The sequence below is a fragment of the Schistocerca piceifrons genome, chromosome 2, assembly GCF_021461385.2.
Source record: "Schistocerca piceifrons isolate TAMUIC-IGC-003096 chromosome 2, iqSchPice1.1, whole genome shotgun sequence".
Taxonomy (NCBI): domain Eukaryota; kingdom Metazoa; phylum Arthropoda; class Insecta; order Orthoptera; family Acrididae; genus Schistocerca; species Schistocerca piceifrons.
The window spans coordinates 1,077,731,220-1,077,746,656 of NC_060139.1; positions in this window are offsets into that span (position 1 = coordinate 1,077,731,220).

Sequence of the window (15,437 nt, forward strand, 5' to 3'; positions counted from 1 at the left end):
AGTAACCTCCGGTTGATTTAAAAAAATACACGAAGTTAAATAAAAATATTTTAATATATACATCTTACAACTACATCTTTGCACTATTTTTCTACATAGTCTCCATAGCGATTGAGGCACTTATCGTATCTCTTCACAAGCTTTGAAATTCCTTCTGCATAAAAATCATCCGCTTGTGCCTGGAGCCAGCCTGTGACCGCATCTTTGAGCTCTTCGTCGTCATCAAACCGCTGTGACCCGAGCCATTTCTTCAAATGCATGAAGAGGTGATAATCACTTGGCGCCAGGTCTGGGTTGTAAGGTGGATGGTTGATAACGTCCCACTTGAAGGACTCGGGAAGGGCCATTGTTCTGCGGGCAGAGTGAGGACAGGCGTTATCGTGCAAAAAAACGATACCGGAAGTCAGCATACCACGGCGTTTGTTCTGTATAGCCCGTCGTAACTTTTTTATTGTTTCACAGTACACGTCTTGATTAATGGTCGTACCACATTCCATGAATTCAACCAACAACACCCCTTTGGCATCCCAAAACACAGTTGCCATCAGTTTTCTGGCAGAAAAATCTTGCGAGGCTTTTCTTGGTTTGGTAGGCGAATTTGAATGTGCCCACATCTTTGATTGTTCTTTTGTCTCAGGGTTCATGTACTTAATCTAGGTTTCTTTACCTGTCACGATTCTGTTTAACAATGGTTCTCCTTCGTCCTCATAACGTGACAGAAAGTCTAATGCAGAGGCCATTCTTTGAGTTTTGTGGTGGTCGGTAAGAATTTTGGGCACCCATCGTGCACAGGACTTACGGTAACCCAATCTTGCTGTCACTATCTCGTACAAGAGAGTCTTAGAAATCTGTGGAAAGCCGGTAGACAACTCCGACACTGAGAAACGTCGATTTTCACGAACTTTTGCATCAACTGTCTGAACGAGTTCGTCAGTCACCAATGATGGTCTACCACTCCTCTCTTCATCATGAATGTTTTCTCGTCCACTTTTAAATAAACGTACTCATTCACGGACAACTCCTTCACTCATAACTCTTGGTCCGTACATGGAACAAAGCTCACAATGAATAGCTGCTGCAGAATATCCTTTGGCTGTAAAAAACCTTATGACAGCACGCACTTCACATTTGGCAGGGTTTTCTATTGCAGCAACGATTTCATACTGCCACAAAAACTAAACTAGTGCAGATACGACGTTCACTCGACCATGGCTTGATGCCGACTGACCTGTTGAGTGCGTGAACGCACAGATGGCGTCGCTACTCCCCCCACAACCCGACATGTGGCCGATCGGAGGTTACTTTCTGAACCGCCCTCGTATATACATACATACTACACAAAACGTATCCCTGACAATGATATTTTGTTTACATATTAGAATTTCCCATGGTAAACTGGGTTAGAAGCACACAGTTTGATATCAGGAATAGAACTCTTGTCGAACAGTGTAATTTAATTGGATAGATAAAAACATCTAATCACCAATCACATTCTTTCTTGCCCACACGTGTGTGTGTGTGTGTGTGTGTGTGTGTGTGTAATTCTGTGTACTTCTGTCTGTCTGTCTGTCTGTCTGTGTGTGTGTGTGTGTGTGTGTGTGTGTGTGTGTGTGTGTGTGTGTGTGTGTGTTTCTGTTTTTTTGCTGCTGCTTGGCAAGTAGATTTTTTAATCTATCAAATGAAATTATAAAGAAGAAATAGTACATTTAAAATTAAATACAATATACAATTAGATGCAGCTGGGGTGAAGGACTCATAAAACTGAAGAAGTGAATTGAAACAAAGAATATTATGAAACAGAAAGTTGCTACTCACTATAGAGTAGAGTTTAAATGAAGGATGTCGTGTTGGGCAGCGTGCTTAGCAGCAGGGTATCAACTTGTTTCTTGCCACAGCTTGTAGGTGGCCATTTATGTGGACAGACAGCTTGTTTGTCGTCATGCCCACATATAATGCAGCACAATGGTTGCATCTTAGCTTATATAGCACATGACTGGTTTCACAGGTAGCACTGCCTACAATGGGATAGGTGATATTTGTGACCAGACTGGAGAAGGTGGTGGTGGTGGTGGTGGTGGTGGTGATGGTGGTGGTGGTAGGATGTATGGGACAGGTCCTGCATCTGGGTCTATTACAGGGATATGAGTATGGGTTAAAAGTTCTTCCTAAACACCCAGAATCCTAAAACCCCTCCCCTCATTCAGATTCATTGAAGACATCTTTGTGATCTGGATTGAGAGTGAGGGCACCCTATACGCATTCCTTCAGAACCTCAACAGCTTCTCCTCCTTTGTCTCACCAGGACCTTCTCAAGCCAGCAAGCCTAGTTCCTAGGTGTTGATCTCCACTTCAAAGATGACTACATCTCTGCCTCTGTCCATATCCAACCTACTAACTACAATTAATACCTCCATTTTGACAACTGCTACCCAGTCCATACCAAGAAGTCCCTCCCATACAGTCTATCCACATATGCAGTGATGAGGGGCCCCCCTCGAAATATACCGGGGGACTCAATGAAGTGTTCAGACAATAATTATCCTCCAAACCTTGTACAAAAACAAATCTTCTGTGCTTTATCTTTGCAGTTTCCCACGACCCCCAAAGTCTCACCATCTGGCCACAGAGGAGCATTCCCCTTGTAACTCAGTACCACCCAGGACTGGAACAGCTGAATTACATCCTCTACCAGTGTTCTGACTAACTATCATTGTGCTCTTAAATCAGAAATGTCCTGCCTACTATCCTCCACACCTGTCCCACAGTGGTATTCCTCCGTCCACCAAACCTACACAATACACTCGTCCATCCCAGCACAATCCCTGCTCCCAACCCTTACTTAATGGCTCAGATCACTGTAATAGAACTAAATGCAAGACCTGTCCCATACATCCTTCATTCACCATCTACTCCAGGCTGGTCACAAACAACATATATCCCACCAAAGGCAGGGCTACATGTTAAACCAGTCATCTGATATAGAGGCTGAGCTTCAACCAATGTGCTGATTTCTGCATGGGAATGACAAGCAACAAGCTGTCTGTCTGCATGAATTACCAGTAATAAACTGTGGCCAGGAACTCCCCCTGCAGTATATCCTACGTTCCTGTAACCCTCCTGGCTTCAGCCTTGATTAGTCAGTTTTCTCACCCATTCAGACCCTTCCCTGTCTCCATTCCAGTGCTACATAGCCCTCATATCACCAACACAAGAGGTCTTCTTTACTCCTTTTGTAGAAAGAACTGCAAGGATTTTGCTTTTTTTGTGGGTGGCAATGTCAGTGAAGATATTATTTATCTTTATTACATTATTTGCTAGGTATATACTATTAGACATATATTTTCACCGATAACTTATTCTTGGAGAAAAGTGATGTCTGTGTCTTGTAACTAGTGTGTTCAGCATTGTTATTGGTTTGATCACTTCTTCTATTTTTAAAGCTACATTTTTACATTTATAATAGCTACCACAGCTAAGGCTAAGTATCTATGGCTGGATGACATGTCTGGCATTGCAGTAATAGAGCATACAAACTAACTTTGCTAATTAATGCATGTATCTATTAGTCATGACTGTCAAAATCCAGACCGTAGTTGGAGATTAGCCATCACAATTGTACAGACACTGTTTTTCGATGTACTATTTTTCTTCCTCCTTATGAGATAGTGTACTGGAGACAATTGCATTGTTTTCCTTATTTTGTTTTGGCTGTCTTAGTAGTTTCTTCGTATAATTTAAGTGTTTACATTTATTTATGGAGCTGTGTTTTGTTTAATGAGGAGGGTGTTTATGAGAATCCAGTCAGCAATAATGTTTTTTATGATTTACCATATGACACATGAGAGCTGATTACCTCTGAAATGAAGAGGCTGGGAGTAAATTGTGTAGTAGAAACAACTGAAAAACATAGGAGAAATGTGCACACACATTTGGAGAGAATTTGTGATAAGTATCCGAAGATAATGTACGTACAGTACCACTGTCCCTTTGCTCAAAAAACATTTCCCATCAAGACTTTCACTACAGTCTGTTCCCAGACAAAATTGTTTCTCTTACTGCCTCACCTCTCTACATGGAGTCCAGTAGGGAGCTGCATTTCCCCATCTGTCATCAACTCGTGGTCATCTATCCCACCTGTTGCAGATGATCCATACACAAGGTGAGAAATGGCTTAGGTTGTCATGAACATTAGAACTTCATTGCAACACAGAAGGCACATTATAATGTTGGGTGTGTGAAATGGCTTCCTAGTGCTAAAAACATAACAATAGTCCTGTTATGCAGTAAGGTTGTCACAAATATGAGCTAAGCTGAGCACTGCAAGCTGCACTGGTGTTTTCCTAGATTCCATTGTTGTTGTGCTCAGAGGAATAGTTGGAAATGTTAGAGCAAGGCAAGGTAAAGAATGCCCTGATCCACTGAAAGATGTTTGATAATATGAGAACTATTCTTGAAGCTCCAGTTCAGCACTCTGTTTGTAAAAACTGAGAGGCACTGCTGTAGGTATCTAAAGAGTAGGTTGCACTAGTGATGTCAATATTGTGGGCTACATTCTTATTAATATAGTCATGGCACTCAGAAGTAGACAGTGGATGTAATGTCTGGGACTTGGATTGGCTGGTGAGCCATTGTGCAGTGGTCTATGAAGGCTGTGAAGAGCACAGGAATACTGGAAAATTGTCCAGTGTCATGTGGTCCCTATACAGAAACTATGCAATGGGTGTCATGGGCAAGATGAGCTGCTCTGAGTTTGTTTCAGGTTTATTAACATGCTAGCAACAGGCAGCACTCTGTTGAATGTCACAAGACAGCATTGTAAGGTACCAGTCATATGGTACACCACACACTTCCACCTCATTCCTATTATGTCTTCTACTCCATCCTGTTCCCATACCCAACAAATTTCTTCCTGCCTCACCTTTACGAAGAATGCACCTGAGAAACAACCCACATCGTCTGCTATACAGTCTCCTTGCTATGTGTATCCATCTGTAAATAAAGAAAGGAGGATTACATTGTATGTGTTTGATGTGCAATTTTACTGCATGAACAGCAAAAATGTGGAAAGTGATAACATTTTTGCTATTACCTTATGTGGGGTATCCCTGAGAAAAGTTAATGATAATTTGAAATTCTTGATGAAGTATTCTGCAAGTCACAAAGTGCTCTCATTGTCAAATACTGGATGAATAGAATGACAGCATATGCTTGCAGTGAGTGAGGCTGCATATACAGTCATACACACAGTTCCTAACCATTAAACTTGCCACAGTGAGTTAACCCTGTAACATAAAATTGTATGTTTCAATAAGCAGATTACTACAGGATTTTAAATTATAAAATTTGGTTAATAATTATTTGAAATGTTGACAATAAAAGTTTATTTGCCCCTGGCGGTATTCAGATAGCCAGCTTGCAACTGGAATAAAGTTCTGACTTTGTGGATCTCGGTTAGTAATGTTCACTGTTGTACATAATTGACTAGATTAGATGCTCAGTTATTCACTGATCACTAGGCTCTCTAAAAGATTGAAGTAATTGATTCTGTTCTTTATAATGTCATATTGAAACAGTCTTCATTTATCAACTGTTTGTTTGACTTTTGCAGATTAAGTATTTTTTATATTAACACACAATTTCCTTTTTTGTCAATCAGGCCCTGTTGTCGGGGAAGCCCCGCGTCCTATTGCTCAGGTGAGTGAAAGTAGAAGCAGCACCACTGAGACTGACAGAGAGATGGTGAGTTTCACCAGCAGCAAAGGAAGTTTGGCTTTGTGGCATGTAATGAAACCCCCCCACCCTGTTTCCTGGCCACCTTCCAGGGTGCCAACAAATTTCATCAGCCCATGGTTTTTAGCCATTCTGTGGGGTGCCCTGCACACCCGATTTTAATTAATTAACACCTTTCTACATATCCTATTCATCTTCACTTCATACTTATTATTTTTTGCACTCCAATCTTTCCTGACACCACAAATTTTGCAACTTTATTTGCACTGGTAACTGAAGTGTTGTCTCAAGTCTTATATTACAATGTAATTACCTACTGAACAATTACAAAAATATATCAAAGAATACTCGCATACTGGCTAATGGCATCGTAACTTCATATTTTCTCTCCTGATATAATGGCGTTGTCACAGTGCTACAGATCTAGGGCAAAGCACTTCACTGAATGAGAATGAGATAGCATGGAATAAAACTCTCAAATCAGCAAGTACAGTGAAGCCTGATGAAGCAACTATTGCTGTCCCACTCTGCAGAAACTCTTCACACATTTGCAGCAGATTTCATGCGCAAGAGAAAAAATTCCTGAAGTGAATAAAAGTTTAAACCCATTATTTGAACTAGAATGTGACTTTATGGCAGCAACCATCATTCATTGATACTATAGACATTGCAAAATATGTAACTTTACCCCAGAGCTAGGTTACAGCACATTTGATATTCATTAAACATGATAATTACCACCTACAATTGTCTAAAATATTTAGTTATTGCAATTATACGTCAATCACCTTTGCAAAATGGTAATAGAGTCACTCTTCTTGCTATTATCATAGCCAGACAAACTTGAAAAAACCCTTTTTAGAATATTATTATGGTCATTAAATTAATTTCTCGTGCACTTCATAGAGAGGTCTTCTTGTCTTTGGGTATCACAAGTTTATCTTGGGTTGCTTAGTAATTCAATAAATCTAACTTCATGTTTGGTAGCTCATCTATCACTGGTTGTCCTGTGTGAAGTAAAAGTAACTGTGTAGCTATGTTCTGTAGCTACGTTAGCTGTTTGGGATTTGCTTCCAGTAATATTCAGGTATGTGTCTGATACATGAAACAGAATCAAATGATCAATCTTTGGATGATCAACCAGATCTTGTACTGACTTCTGTATACAGGTAGCTGTCCCTCCTGCAGTCACCATATGATCAACATGCATGCTGTCTGTCATATGAATCTCAATGTATAGTGTCTGCCACAAGGTGTACAACTCTGAGGACAAGGGCCCATTCCACATTAACTTATGCTGCCATAGACATTGCAAAAGTATCTTAAATGTGATCACAATGGGACTAATTAATCCAAATGGATCAAAAATGTATGATGTGGCACACAGTACAGCGCATTTTGTGAAGCTGAAGCTGTAGATATTAGGTGCTGGTTTGAAATTGTTCACAGTTTCAAAATGTTGAACAGCTGGATGCTAGAATAAACCTCAAGTTCTAACATCCTCATCATTATCAAGCAGTAAAAGTAGTTGTGTTTTTTGCACCACTGAGGGGATATTTTTGAATAGTTCGTCTGTGTTGCTGTACCATTTCCATAGTGAAGCTCCACCTCTTATCAATATCTTCCTGAGATCTTACTGGAGCTTGATTTCACCCCTTACTGTATTGCATCCTGAGATACAATGGTCGATATTGAAATGATTAGTGAGAATGTTTGCTGCCTCACTCTGCTCACTCTCTTTGTGAGCTCACTGTAACAGATTACTGGCTGCAAGAAAGGGCGCACAAGTCATTCTGTGTGTGATCGCCTTTCATTCGTATTCCCGAGGTGGTGCAGATCTATCACTCCTCCACAATATTCTTTGGAAAGTGCGATCTTCATCTACTACCAACTCTTGTCAATGCATATTCTCCATGTCTACTGTGAAGGCAATGCGATGTATGTGAAAGCATAATGTTATGGATTACAAATAATGTTGAATGGTTGGTCATATCATTGGAAGACTGTTTAGTGACAAATTTGTGTTTGATTTGGCAAGAAAATCAAATGCTGCTCTCTTTTAGTAGTTGAGCTGAAGTGGCGTGTACTATGAAATGGCTTCTGTCATGACTAGTACTGCCGTGTCGTAAACCTTCATACTTCCTCATAAACTCTGTGTAGCTTTCCGCAAGCTTTGATTGCCTTGTTAGTTTCTGCTCAGTCTGAGAGAAGCATTTTGCTGCGTTGTGGAAAGAATTGCATAACAAACTTTGCTCTTCCTGAAATGGAAGATGAACTATGAACCTATCTGTTGAATCTTTAGTTGTGTGTTCCATGAAGTGCAAGTCACATTGCTGCTCATCTTCCATCATTAAGACATTGATACCACACAACTAGTGTTTGGACAGCTTTAAGGAAAAGAAGTGGAATGTGGACTCACATATTTTTTCAGTTGTTGTTTTATGTAATACAATTTATTGCTTAACAACATTCATATTATTACAATTTAAAAGCGTATTAAAACAGTCATGAGCCGCGCAGTAAAAACTTTAGCAGGCTTAATTAATTAGAATCCATATTTTGGCAATTGTACCATTATGAAAAGGGCATGATATTGGAAGTACACAGTTCACAAAACAAGGAAAGGTCACATGAATTGGGCAGGTTCAACAAACAATTTTATCAATCAAATTAATTACAGGGACTGACATTAGATGCATTAACAATTTGCAAGCTTAAGTTACTGTTGCACAGTTGAACAACATTCATCCAAATACATACTCGAGCGACCTTTTCCCCTGCATAATCCATCTCCTGCATCACACTCCTTCTCCATGTTCCACTAGCTGGAACATCTCCAAAGCTGACTGGGGGCTTTTCACCTCCCTGGTGACCTTCCATGACCAAAATTATCCAGCTGTAATAGTCAGGTCGCATACTTCATGGACGTTATTCTCACTCCTGCTGAATATTCCACCCCTCATACTTCCTCTTCTCCATGTCGAGTCCCAGTCCCTTGGTGGACTACCGCATGCAGCGACGCTATTCGTGCTCAGTGACGTACTTTACGCACCTTCCAGCGCCATCCTAAGTTGGCAAACTGTATCAGTTATAAACGACTCTGTGCACAATGTTGTCGTGTTATCAGCTTGCTGGGTGGCTTTCACCAGCTCATCCAACAGTTTTACCCCTTCTTCAGTAGTCTGGTTTGGCCTGCGCCAGCTGTCTGGCACCAAGGTCCACTCTCCGATTTTTGGCGTGACTGTGGCGAATGAAGTCCTTGTGGATGCTGAGGATATCTCAAATGCCTTCAGCCGCTTTTTCGCAGAGGTTATGAGCTCTGCCCATTTCCACCCTGCCTTCCGCCCCTTAAAAATAAGCAGAGGAGGCACGGCCACCTTCTTTCCAGTCTTTGAATCGTGAAAGTTACAATGCCACCTTCACCATGCGGGAACTCGAAAGTGCACTCGTCCGTACCCGATCCAATACTCCAGGGCCCAATGGTATCCTTATTCAGATGCTGAAGAACCTTTCTTGCTCAGGTAAAGGCTGTCTTCTTCGCTCCTATAATCGCATCTGGACTGAAGGTCATGTTCCCACACACTGGCGTGAAGCAATTGTTTTTCCCATTCCCAAACCAGGAAAGGACAATCACCTTCCTTCCAGTTATCATCCCATCTCCCTTACCAGCTGCGTCTGCAAGTTGATGGAGCACATGGTGAATTCTCAATTGGTTTAGCTCCTTGAATCTTGATACTTTCTTGCCACAGTCCATTGTGACTTTCGTAGGCACCGCTCTGCCGTTGACCACCTAGTTACCTTGTCGACCTTCATTATGAACAACTTTTTGGAGAAGGCTTATGACACCTGTTGGAGGGCGGGAATTCTCCACACCATGTACACTTTGGGCCTTCGCAGTTGCCTCTCTCTTTATTAATGCATTTTTAATGGATCATATGGTCAGGATACGTGTGGGTTCTGTTTTGTCACATGCCTTTCGCCAGTAGAGTGGGATGCCCCAGGGCTCCATTTTGAGCGTGGCCCTTTTTGCCATAGCTATCAATTCAATAATGGATTGCCTTCCAGCTGAGGTTTCAGGCTCCCTTTTCGTGGATGACTTTACAATCTACTGCAACGCTCAGAGAACATGTCTCCTGGAGCGCTGTCTTCAGCATTGTCTAAACCATCTATATTCCTGGAGTGTCGCAAACGGTTTCCATTTTTCTGGTGAGAAAATGGTCTGTATGAACTTCTGGAGTTACAAACAGTTTCTTCCACCAGCATTAGATCTCAGTCCCATTGCTCTCCCATTCGTGGAGAGAAACAAATTTTTAGGTCTTACATTTGAAAGGAAACTTTGCTGGTCTCCACATGGGCCTTATTTGGCTGCTCGTAGTATCCATTCCCTAAATGTGCTCCGTGTTCTCAGTGGTACATCATGGGGAACAGGTCGAATGGTCCTGCTTCACTTATATCAGTCCATTGTCGGATCAAAGCTAGATTATGCGAGCATTGTCTACTCTTCTGCCCGGCCGTCCATCTTACACCATCTAAACTCTATCCACCATTGGGGGGTACGTCTGGCAACTGGAGCATTCTACACCAGCCCTGTTGAGAGTCTGAATGCCGAAGCTGCAGCTTTACCACTAAACTACCAGCACGATATGTTGCGTTGTCGGTACACCTGCCGACTTACATCAATGCCCAACCACCCATCATATTTCTGCTGCTTTGACGACTCTTTTGATTGCCAATATGGGCTGTATGTCTCTGCCCTGTTACCTCCAGGAGTTCACTTTCGTCACCTGCTTCAGCAACTTGATTTTACCCTCCCTACTACTTCTCGAGTGGGTGAAAGCCCGATGCCACCTTCGCTCCAGGCTCAGGTTCGTGTTCACCTTGAACTCGGGTCGCTCCCAAAGGAGAACATCACGGATTCGATATACCACTTGAGGTTTTTTGAACTTTGTTCGAGGTCCACTAATAACGGCTTTATTTACACAGATGGCTCCAAGACTAATGCTGGCGTCGGATGTGCCTTTGTCATTGGGGATGATACCTTTCAGTATCTGCTCCTTGACCAGTGTTCAAGCCTCACAGCTGAGCTTTCTGCTCTCTATCAGGCTGTTCAGTATATCTTCCGCCATTGTCATTCTGCCTATGCCATCTGCTCTGATTCTTTGAGCGCCATTCAGAGTCACTGGGACTCATATTCGGACCACCCTCTCATGCAATGAATTCAATGGTCCCCTCAGTCGCTAGCTGATACTGGCACCCATGTCCTTTTTGTTGTGGATTCCTGGTCACGTTGTGGTGCCTGGGAATGAAGCTGCTGATACTGCGGCCAAGCTCATATCCTTAGTTTCATTGCATTGACAGACATCTCCAAACAGATCTGCGTCTTTGCAAGTACTCTCTGCTACTGCTCCCTTGAATTTTTCTACGGTATTATTGCACTAACGTTTGTGACTGGGCGCTAATGACCTTCGTAGGTGAGTGCCCTAAACACACACAAAAAAATGGACATGGCAATCCACCTGGTTTTCTTTATTGTTTGCAATTGTGTTCTTTCTGCCTGTACATTCATCCTGTTTGGTTTTAGGTCCCCACTTGAGTTTTGACCTCAACTTCAAAATTTCCTCTTTTTAGTGTGAGCCATTTGGGGAATGACTCCCTCCCTGGCGTCTGCAGTGAGGATTCCGTCTCCCTTCCCCCGGGTAGCCACCTTCTGCCCTGCTAGGTCACTGGCACACATAGCCAGTCTGTGTGATGGGGGTGTTATGTACCCATCGGGCTGAGTCCCCTGACAACACAGGAAGCACTCTCCTGATTCCTGAGTTGTTCACTCCCCATGTATGCCAAGGAGTGGTTGCTTGTGCTCTTGGAGCATCACAACTCCTGCCAATGGCCGCTGTGCTAGACAGACCTCAGTTTGGCTATGTAGCACCCTTGGGGAGAGCCGCTAGTGACACTGGCTGGTATTGGGGCAGATGCTTGACGCATGAAACATGTTGTTGTTGTTGTTGTTGTTGTGGTCTTCAGTCCTGAGACTGGTTTGATGCAGCTCTCCATGCTACTCTATCCTGTGCAAGCTTCTTCATCTCCCAGTACCTACTGCAACCTACATCCTTCTGAATCTGCTTAGTGTATTCATCTCTTGGTCTCCCTCTATGATTTTTACCCTCCACGCTGCCCTCAAAAGCTAAATTTGTGATCCCTTGATGCCTCAAAACATGTCCTACCAACCGATCCCTTCTTCTAGTCAAGTTGTGCCACAAACTTCTCTTCTCCCCAATCCTATTCAATACCTCCTCATTAGTTACGTGATCTACCCACCTTATCTTCAGCATTCTTCTGTAGCACCACATTTCGAAAGCTTCTATTCTCTTCTTGTCCAAACTAGTTATCGTCCATGTTTCACTTCCATACATGGCTACACTCCATACAAATACTTTCAGAAACGACTTCCTGACACTTAAATCTATACTCGATGTTAACAAATTTCTCTTCTTCAGAAACGATTTCCTTGCCATTGCCAGTCTACATTTTATATCCTCTCTACTTCAACCATCATCAGTTATTTTACTCCCTAAATAGCAAAACTCCTTTACTACTTTAAGTGTCTCATTTCCTAATCTAATTCCCTCAGCATCACCCAATTTAATTCGACTACATTCCATTATCCTCGTTTTGCTTTTGTTGATGTTCATCTTATATCCTCCTTTCAAGACACTGTCCATTCCGTTCAACTGCTCTTCTAAGTCCTTTGCTGTCTCTGACAGAATTACAATGTCATCGGCAAACCTCAAAGTTTTTACTTCTTCTCCATGAATTTTAATACCTACTCTGAATCTTTCTTTTGTTTCCTTTACTGCTTGCTCAATATACAGATTGAATAACATCGGGGAGAGGCTACAACCCTGTCTCACTCCCTTCCCAACCACTGCTTCCCTTTCATGCCCCTCGACTCTTATAACTGCCATCTGGTTTCTGTACAAATTGTAAACAGCCTTTCGCTCCCTGTATTTTACCCCTACCACCTTCAGAATTTGAAAGAGAGTATTCCAGTTAACGTTGTCAAAAGCTTTCTCTAAGTCTACAAATGCTAGAAACGTAGGTTTGCCTTTTCTTAATCTTTCTTCTAAGATAAGTCGTAAGGTTAGTATTGGCTCACGTGTTCCAACATTTCTACAGAATCCAAACTGATCCTCCCCGAAGTCCGCTTCTACCAGTTTTCCATTCATCTGTAAAGAATTTGCGTTAGTATTTTGCAGCTGTGACTTATTAAACTGATAGTTCGGTAATTTTCACATCTGTCAACACCTGCTTTCTTTGGGATTGGAATTATTATATTCTTCTTGAAGTCTGTGGGTATTTCGCCTGTCTCATACATCTTGCTCACCAGATGGTAGTGTTTTGTCATGACTGGCTCTCCCAAGGCCATCAGTAGTTCTAATGGAATGTTGTCTACTCCCGGGGCCTTGTTTCGACTCAGGTCTTTCAGTGCTCTGTCAAACTCTTCACGCAGTATCTTATCTCCCATTTCATCTTCATCTACATCCTCTTCCATTTCCATAATATTGTCCTCAAGTACATCGCCCTTGTATAAACCCTCTATATACTCCTTCCACCTTTCTGCCTTCCCTTCTTTGCTTAGAACTGGGTTGCCATCTGAGCTTTTGATATTCATACAAGTGGTTCTCTTCTCTCCAAAGGTCTCTTTAATTTTCCTGTAGGCTGTATCTATGTTACCCCTAGTGAGACAAGCCTCTACATCCTTACATTTGTACTCTAGCCATCCCTGCTTAGCCATTTTGCACTTCCTGTCGATCTCATATTTGAGGCGTTTGTATTCGTTTTTGCCTGCTTCATTTACTGCATTTTTATATTTTCTCCTTTCATCAATTAAATTCAATATTTCTTCTATTACCCAAGGATTTCTATTAGCCCTCGTCTTTTTACCTACTTGATCCTCTGCTGCCTTCACTACTTCATCCCTCAGAGCTACCCATTCTTCTTCTACTGTATTTCTTTCCCCCATTCCTGTCAATGGTTCCCTTATGCTCTCCCTGAAACTCTGTACAACCTCTGGTTCTTCCAGTTTATCCAGGTCCCATCTCCTTAAATTCCCACCTTTTTGCAGTTTCTTCAGTTTCAATCTGCAGTTCATAACCAACAGATTGTGGTCAGAATCCACATCTGCCCCTGGAAATGTCTTACAATTTAAAACTTGGTTCCTAAGTCTCTGTCTTGCCATTATGTAATCTATCTGATACCTTTTAGTATCTCCAGGATTCTTCCAGGCATACAACCTTCTTTCATGATTCTTGAACCAAGTGTTAGCTATGATTAAGTTATGCTCTGTGCAAAATTCTACAAGGCAGCTTCCTCTTTCATTTCTTCCCCCCAATCCATATTCACCTACTATGTTTCCTTCTCTCCCTTTTCCTACTGACGAATTCCAGTCACCCATGACTATTAAATTTTCATCTCCCTTCACTACCTGAATAATTTCTTTTATCTCGTCATACATTTCATCAATTTCTTCATCATCTGCAAAGCTAGTTGGCATATAAACTTGTACTACTGTAGTAGGCATGGGCTTTGTGTCTATCTTGGCCACAATAATGCGTTCACTATGCTGTTTGTAGTAGCTAACCCGCACTCCTATTTTTTTATTCATTATTAAACCTACTCCTGCATTACCCGTATTTGATTTTGAATTTATAACCCTGTAATCACCTGACCAAAAGTCTTGTTCCTCCTGCCTCCGAACTTCACTAATTCCCACTATATCTAACTTTAACCTATCCATTTCCCTTTTTAAATTTTCTAACCTACCTGCCCGATTAAGGAATCTGACATTCCATGCTCCGATCCGTAGAATGCCAGTTTTCTTTCTCCTGATAACGACGTCCTCCTGAGTAGTCCCCGCCCGGAGATCCGAATGGGGGACTATTTTACCTCCGGAATATTTTACCCGAGAGGACGCCATCATCATTTAATCATACAGTAAAGCTGCATGTCCTCGGGAAAAATTACGGCTGTAGTTTCCCCTTGCTTTCAGCCGTTCGCAGTACCAGCACAGCAAGGCCGTTTTGGTTAATGTTACAAGGCCAGCTCAGTCAATCATCCAGACTGTTGCCCCTGCAACTACTGAAAAGGCTGCTGCCCCTCTTCAGGAGCCACATGTTTGTCTGGCCTCTCAACAGATACCCCTCCGTTGTGGTTGCACCTACGGTACGGCCATCTGTATCGCTGAGGCACGCAAGCCTCCCCAGCAACGGCAAGGTCCATGGTTCATGGGGGGGCATGAAACATATGGAGCTGCAAAAATCTGGCCGATCTCAAACGGGTGCTTCTTCAAAAGGTGAACAATCATTGAATGCTGCCTCATGTTACCCAGCAACCTCTCCTTTCCTCGCTACACCATGGGAGGAGGGCCAGGCTAGCCATCTTTGGATGAAACACTTACCCCATTACCTCATCTGTATGAGTAGATATGGGAACACATTCACTGCCACAATGCTATTGTTTTTTGTGGAAAATATTCAGGACAAAATTATTGATCAAAGCATTTTCTGCATCCCAATCGGCAGCTCTTTGCACCTGTGATCATCTTGACAATGTGCCAGTGTGTTACCCCTCACCAATCTCTGAATATGGTGTGGAGAGTGATTTTTCATTGGGATCTCGCCCTGCAAACTGATGATGAACTGTGGGCTAAT